A 7,385-nucleotide genomic window follows, 5' to 3' on the forward strand; every position below is an offset into this window, starting at 1 on the left:
ACCAACATCATCCATGTAATATATTAATGTGTCTTTCCTTGGACCACACTTGGGGATTATCATAGCATTAACCTTAAATTACAAAACAGTTGTTTTCTCTGGAAAACATTATATAGACTAAAGATGCTCCTTGATTTACAATGGGGTTACATCCTGATAAACGCCTCCTAAGTTGAAAATATCATGTCAAAAATGCACTTAATACACCTAACCTGTCAAGTTTCATAGCTTAAGTCTAAGTTACTTTAAACATGCTTAGAAATTGTACACTGGCCTATCGCTGGGCAAAATCATCTAACACTTATTGTTTGATAGTGTTCCCATGTGATCACTTCTACTATTTTCTTAAGCTTACTGAAATTTGCTCTAGAAATCTGTTATACCATTTTACTATTCTCTTTACTTTTCTGGTTGTTATTAAATATTTTATTGGTGTTTGCAATTGCAATGACATAATGCTAAAAACCCTTTTGGGTAGTTTGTTTTTTTTTTTCTCATTTCTCCAAACTTTCTGTGATTTGGGGTTTTTAAAAAATAATTAAAAATTCCAAAAAGATTCCACCTTAGGAATTGTCAATATAAATCCAGCAAAATTGTTAGCTGAAAAATAATATGGTTATATTAACAATTTCTAGTGACACTTTAAAAGGAGTAAAATATTATAAACTGAGCTGAGGCATATCTGAGAACACATTATGCAGACAAGAAAGCAGATACTTTCACCAGAATAGGATAATGTATGTTATAACCATAAGGCTTAAATTAAACAAATAGAAGAAAGAGACAAAATTTGCAGAGTCATAAGAAAATAACTGGACTCTCATCATTGTATAATGATTCTTTAGTTAAATATGTAATTAGACAGTAAAATGAAGGAAACCCATGTACAATCTGTGAGGCTGAAGAGAGGCAAGTGTTACTGAATTACAAGGCAATAAAAGAAGCATCTTGAAGTTTTCCTAATTGTGGTGTGTCTGATGGTTAATTTTATGTATCAACTTCTCTATGACAGAGTGCCAAGATATTTAAGCAAACATTATTTAGAATGTTGCTGTGAAGTTGCTTTGGATGAGATTTCTGTTTAAATTGGATTTGAGTAAAGCAGATTGCCTTTCATAATATGGGTGGGTCTCATATAATCAGTTGAAGGTAGAATAGAACAATTGATGACCTCTCCCAAGAAAGAGGGAACTCTGCCATCAGACAGCCTTCAAATTTCATCTTCAATATTACTTCTCTCTGGTTCTATAGCAGACTACCTGTGGACTCCAACTGCAACTGTTTCCTAAGTTTTCAATTTGCCAAATGCCCCCAGCAGATTTTGGACTTGCCAAGCCTCTACAATCACAGGAGGCAATTAGTTGAAATCAGTGTCTTTCTATATACACATCCAGTGGGTTAGACTCCTAATACAAGTAGCCTAATTTTTTTTATTTGTTTGTTTGGAAATCATCACAGTTGGCTGTTTGAAAGACCTCAAAACAATCTTGTCTATTGGATCAAAGGCAATCTCATTGCCACTGAAGAGGAATCCATATTAATAGCATTAAATCTCAATGCAAATTATTTATGGGCTGGGCCACTCAGAAAGCATTCATAAAACCTTTGGCTAGTTCTTTTTAGACATTAGTTATTAATACTTGCATTGAAACAATAATACTATTATGTATTGGCAGTCCTTTTTACTATAGAGAATATCAAGTACTTTATGAGCTACTGGGAGCCAGTTTCTGCTCACAGTGCATAGATAGCTCTCAGACCTGAGTCAGCCAGAAGCATAAATATCATTCGTGCTTGGATTTTTGACAAGAAGCCTTTGGCACTACCATAAAGGTATGTCCAGGATCCAAGTCCTATTTACCACCTTCACCGCGACCATCTGATTCCAAGCCAGCTTCATATCTCTCCCTGGATTGTTTTAATAGTCTCAAAACTGATCTTCCTTCTTGTTGTCCCTCTGTGACTTCATCCTAAACAACAGCTGTAAGGCATCCAATTAAAATGTTAGCTTGTGTCTTCCTTCTGCTCCAAATACTTCACTGACACTCCAGCTCATTCAAGGTAAAAGCTATGTAATGGCCTACAAGGTCTGATTTATTCATTGATTGATTGATGCTGGGGATTGAACCCAGGGCCTTTTGCCTTCGAGGCAAGCTCTCTACCAACTCAGCTATATCCCCAGCCCTGGCTTCCCTCTGCTTCTCTAATCTTATCACCTTCGGCCATTCTCCTTGTTTGCTTCACTTTAGCCACACTTGGCTCCTTGCTAATCCTTGGTCACCCTGCTAGTCTTCTGTGAACTCTCGTCTTCCTCAGAACCTCGTACATAGCTCTCTGCTTCACTTCTTTCGGGAGCATACGAATTTCTATACCAAGGAAACTTTGAAAACGAAGTGACTTAACAAAGCAGAAGTTCATCTCTCACTCACGTCGTACTCTGAGAACATTTTCTTGGATGGCAGGTGGCTTTCCTGTATGTGGTCACTCTGGGTGGCTTTCCTGTATGTGGTGACCAGGACCCAGGCTCCTTCCATCTTGGTGCTCTTCTGCATGTCCCCAGGCAGATCTTCAAGTCCTCTGTTTCCAGCTCCTGTGCAGGGGAAAAAGACAGTGAACAAAGCAAGTATCACTTTCCTCACACTCTTGAGAGAACAACCAGTCTCACGGCCACACTGGATTCAAGGGGAATGGTGATCATGGTGACTGGCTCTGCTCTGCCACAAGAAACTAACACTGTGGATGGAGGGCAAAGACTCTGCGCAGCTAGCCATTTCTGCCACAGACTGCCCTCTGTTCATTGAACACCTCTGTGATGTCTTGCCTAAAGAAGACAACCCCAAAGTTCAACCCAGGTGCCCCACTTATGACAAAGTCTGGGAACTCTGGCTAATGGTCCACAGATTTCTGAATTAAAAGACAAGTTTGCTTACCTCTTTAGCCCTCTACACCTCATATAAGAAATATGGACCAAGAACATAACTATAATAAAAACTCTCATTTGGAAAGGGGAGGGTTGGGAGATCCATAGCACTAACTGATCTGTAGTAATGAGAAAATCCAATGGGGCAGGCTCTCCAGGTGGAGGACATTCCTCATTAGACTTTAGGGGAGGAAGTTCCTTGTCCCTTGCCCTCCCAGGTCCTGGATTCTCTTTTCTGAGATTTTCTTTTTTGTCCATTATTCTTCCCAGACAATATCTGAGATTAGCATCCATGACTATGACCTCAGTACTGTGTGGTTTTCACAGCCTGCTTCCTGCTACTGCATATTTGCAGTCCTGAGAGGATGTTTTACAATTATAGGATTTTTAAGGCCCAGCTCACTACTTTTATGATTTCTTTGGAAACATTATTTCATTAATTCCTGGTCAGTCCTATATGCTGGCAACCATATTCAAAGTTCTTTCCTAGAAATAATTCTTAAGAGGGAGTCGCGAGACGTCGGAGCGGCGGCCACGTAGCGCTGCGGCGGCGGCGGCGGCGGCGGCAGCCGAGGCCGGGTCTGAGGAGCGGCCCTGAGCGCATACGTTGGGCAGGGGGGAGGGGCCGGTCCCGCCGGCGGTGGTTACTCGAGCGCCGCGGCTACAGGCCCCCCGCCGCAGTGATGGACCGCCGAGGCAGCGGTCGAGGCGGCGGAGGCGGAGGCGGCCGGCCCGGATAAGATGCTCCAAGTTCCTTGCAGCTCTCTTCAGAAGAAAATCACCTGCTCTGCTCTTGCCATAATACCAAACCCTTTTTCTTATGTTTTGGTGCTGTGACACTGGAAGAATTGCACACAGATTCCAGTAATATCTTTTTTTCATTTAAGTAATTCTCTCTGAATGGAAAAAGATTTGAGTCCTAATAATTACTTTATTTTAAAATTAATTCTCTATACTCTGAACTGCTTAATAAATTGGGCCACTTACCCATGAGCCACACAGCCAGTTCTTGTCAGGAACTGGTTGAAAACTGTGCTGTGCATGTAGCAGGGATGGCACAAGAAGAGAGCCGCCGTGGTCAAGTGCCATCTACTTTTTATCATGGTGCCAACCAAGAACTTGACCTGTCCACCAAAGTGTACAAAAGGGAATCAGGAAGTCCTTATTCTGTGTTAGTGGACACCAAGATGAGCAAACCACATCTCCATGAGACGGAGGAACAGCCATATTTCAGGGAGACAAGAGCAGTGTCTGACGTGCATGCTGTCAAAGAAATTCTGATGACTCGGAAGAGGAGGAGGAGGAGGAGGAAGTCTCTTACAAAAGGGAGCAGATCATAGTGGAGTGTGTTTCCTGTAACAAATCGTTCAAGAAACTCTGGTCCCTTCATGAACATATCAAGATTGTCCACGGATATGCAGAAAAGAAATTTTCCTGTGAAATTTGTGAGAAGAAATTTTATACCATGGCTCACGTGCGGAAACACATGGTTGCACACACGAAAGACATGCCATTTACATGTGAAACCTGTGGAAAATCCTTTAAACGCAGTATGTCACTCAAGGTGCATTCCTTGCAGCATTCTGGAGAGAAGCCCTTCAGATGTGAGAACTGTGACGAAAGGTTTCAGTACAAGTACCAGCTACGCTCCCACATGAGCATCCACATTGGGCACAAACAGTTCATGTGCCAGTGGTGTGGCAAGGATTTCAACATGAAGCAGTACTTCGACGAACACATGAAAACACACACTGGAGAGAAGCCCTTTATCTGTGAAATCTGTGGCAAAAGCTTCACCAGCCGCCCCAACATGAAGAGGCACCGCAGAACTCACACAGGCGAAAAGCCCTACCCCTGCGACGCGTGCGGGCAGCGGTTCCGCTTCTCCAACATGCTCAAGGCCCACAAGGAGAAGTGCTTTCGGGTGACCAGTCCCGTGAATGTGCCGCCTGCCGTCCAGATCCCACTCACAACTGCCCCAGCCACCCCAGTTCCTTCTGTGGTGAACACACCCACCACCCCGGCTCCTCCCGTCAGTATGAACCCCGTTAGCACTCTTCCCCCACGGCCCATCCCCCACCCCTTCTCTCACCTGCACATCCACCCGCACCCTCACCACCCGCACCACCTTCCTATCCCTCCAGTCCCTCACCTGCCCCCACCACCAGCTCTCTTCAAGAGTGAGCCTTTAAATCACAGAGGCCAGAGTGAGGACACCTTTCTGCGGCACCTGGCAGAGAAGAACAGTTCAGCACCGCATCATTAACATCCATCTCCTTAAGCAGTTCCCCAGTTGTGTTCCCACGGTGAGTTGGTGGAGCATTTCTGCAGTTCTCAGGCTCTCCTCAGCTCCCTCAGGGGCTTTGCCATTGTCGGGGTGAATCAGCAGACCCAAGGGAGTGAACCAGAAGACGCCCTTGAGCTCACAAGGAAACTCATCTAAACCAGGGAACCACTGAACTAAAGCCCAATTTGCTTGCATTTTCTGACGACTTTTATAAATTTCAAATACTCAGACTTGTGGGATTTTATAATTTCATATCAGCTGATGAGGTATGCTTGCTTTTATATCCTGGACTTCTCCTCAAAGAGGGGATAGGCCTGGTCTCCTTTGTACTAATCGGGAAGGCTGTGAGATTAATCCAGAGCATTAATTGTATCACTGTGTATTGTAATGAATTCTTTTCAGCTTTTGGTGCTGGCTACAGAGTTAAGCTGGCCATGTTTCACAGTATATCAAGCATTATAGAGAAAGATGGAAATTTTCTTCTTTGTGTAGCTCTCCTAACGCACTCTTTATTTTACTACAGAAATTATTTTAGAGGTTTTGTATAGACTTCTTTAGTAGTCTGTTTCTAAAATGAAATGTATTTCAATAAGCGGTGTAATTTTTTCTGTGTAGCTAAACCTATGTTGTAAAATAGAAAAAAAATTTTATAATCATCAAAATGTGATTCTTAAAGATGCATATAACTTCTATAATTCAAAGTTATTCTTACATCCGTACAACTCAAAGGTGCTTCAGAGACTAGATGTGTCTGCAAGGGTCGCCAGACCAGGTTCCTGCAAAAACTGAGGTTTTGCTTTCAGAGTGTGGTGTAAGTACTTGGTAATTTAAAAATCTCTGCTTAGCTCTCAGATGTCCATCATCCTCACTGACATGCTCCTCTCCTCCATGTTGCTTTGGGCCCCACCTTGCATTGAATGGATGATTTACAGGGGGTCCTGCCTTGAATGAAGTTGTTCACTGTTAGAAGGAAGTAGAGATTATTTCATCTTAGTCACATCTGTTTCTTACTCTTCTTAGGAACTGTGTTTACATTTAACTCTTCTGGGAAGACAAATTAGAGTCTCTGTTTTTGAGGTTGCTTTATTTTTCTAGAATTGTTATGAAAAACTAAAATAGTAAACCAAAATCATAAACTTATTGCTCATAGTGGCTGAGAAATTTGAATGAGAAGACAAATTGGTTGAGTTTTATGTTATACATGAAATGTGGATATGCCTACAACTTTGAGCTATTTTAACTTAGTTTAAATTATAGTGAGGGGAAATTCCTAGGTTTTGTTGCCCTGTCCTCTGAAGATAGTTATGTAACACCAGCACACTTAGGTGAGGAAGAGAGCAGCACCTCTCTCTCGTTTTTCTAGGTGGCTTCCTTTTTCAAGTTTGGGGGTCTTCCTATGGGCACCATCAACCAGGAGCTGATTACCTGGAAGGGAAGGTTGAACAGAAGGGCTGACACAATGATTGCATTTAACTGACCACATTTATCCAGACTCATTAGAAGCTACAAATTTTATATTTCTTCATCTCAAACAATTGAGTTCCCACACCCCCTCCTCCATTTTTTTAATCTTGAAATGTCTTCATTTCTCTTTCCTCGGGCTCTTAAATCATTGCCTGAATCAGAACTCTTTTATTTGTTTTTTATTTTTATATGAAATGTGCAGATATGTGTCAAGCACTTTTCTGGATGATTAGCTCTGTAGCAGGGATAAATGGAACTCTCAACTGAAGTTAGGTCTCTATATTTAAACAGAACACTCTCTACTAGCTTTTTGGTTTAATGTTTCCAATTTTTTTCCTTCCAATTTTGCCTTTGTCTTCTATAATGCATAGGAAAACTTTGCCGTGAGGCAGAAAAATATCTTAAGACATATTTTTCTTCCTGTTTTTGGATGTAAGTTTTAAAGAATGGTATTTTTAATATTTGTGTACATTCTTTGAGCCCCCAGGTACCCAAGCTGGTAAGGATTTTGACTGTTATAACTTTAGTGACTGTCTTCCCCTGACCTCCACAGTCTCTTTTGCATTCCATGACAAGTTTGTAAATCCACACTTTTATGTAGACTTTTATCATTATTTCATGGTCAGGCCTGTAATATTAAAGTAGTTTTATAAAAAGATGTAAATTATACCTTAGTTAATTGGTTATACCTTATTTTGTTCTAAATAAATGTAT

At 41.6% G+C, this 7,385-nt stretch overlaps 1 pseudogene; it reads left to right on the plus strand.

Annotated features, from left to right (window-relative positions):
• The first annotated feature begins 3,972 nt into the window (after nucleotides 1-3,972).
• Nucleotides 3,973-5,796, plus strand: LOC143389701 (zinc finger protein 652 pseudogene; annotated as a pseudogene).
• Nucleotides 5,797-7,385: the final 1,589 nt, after the last annotated feature.

The sequence above is a fragment of the Callospermophilus lateralis genome, unplaced genomic scaffold, assembly GCF_048772815.1.
Source record: "Callospermophilus lateralis isolate mCalLat2 unplaced genomic scaffold, mCalLat2.hap1 Scaffold_63, whole genome shotgun sequence".
NCBI classification, from domain to species: domain Eukaryota; kingdom Metazoa; phylum Chordata; class Mammalia; order Rodentia; family Sciuridae; genus Callospermophilus; species Callospermophilus lateralis.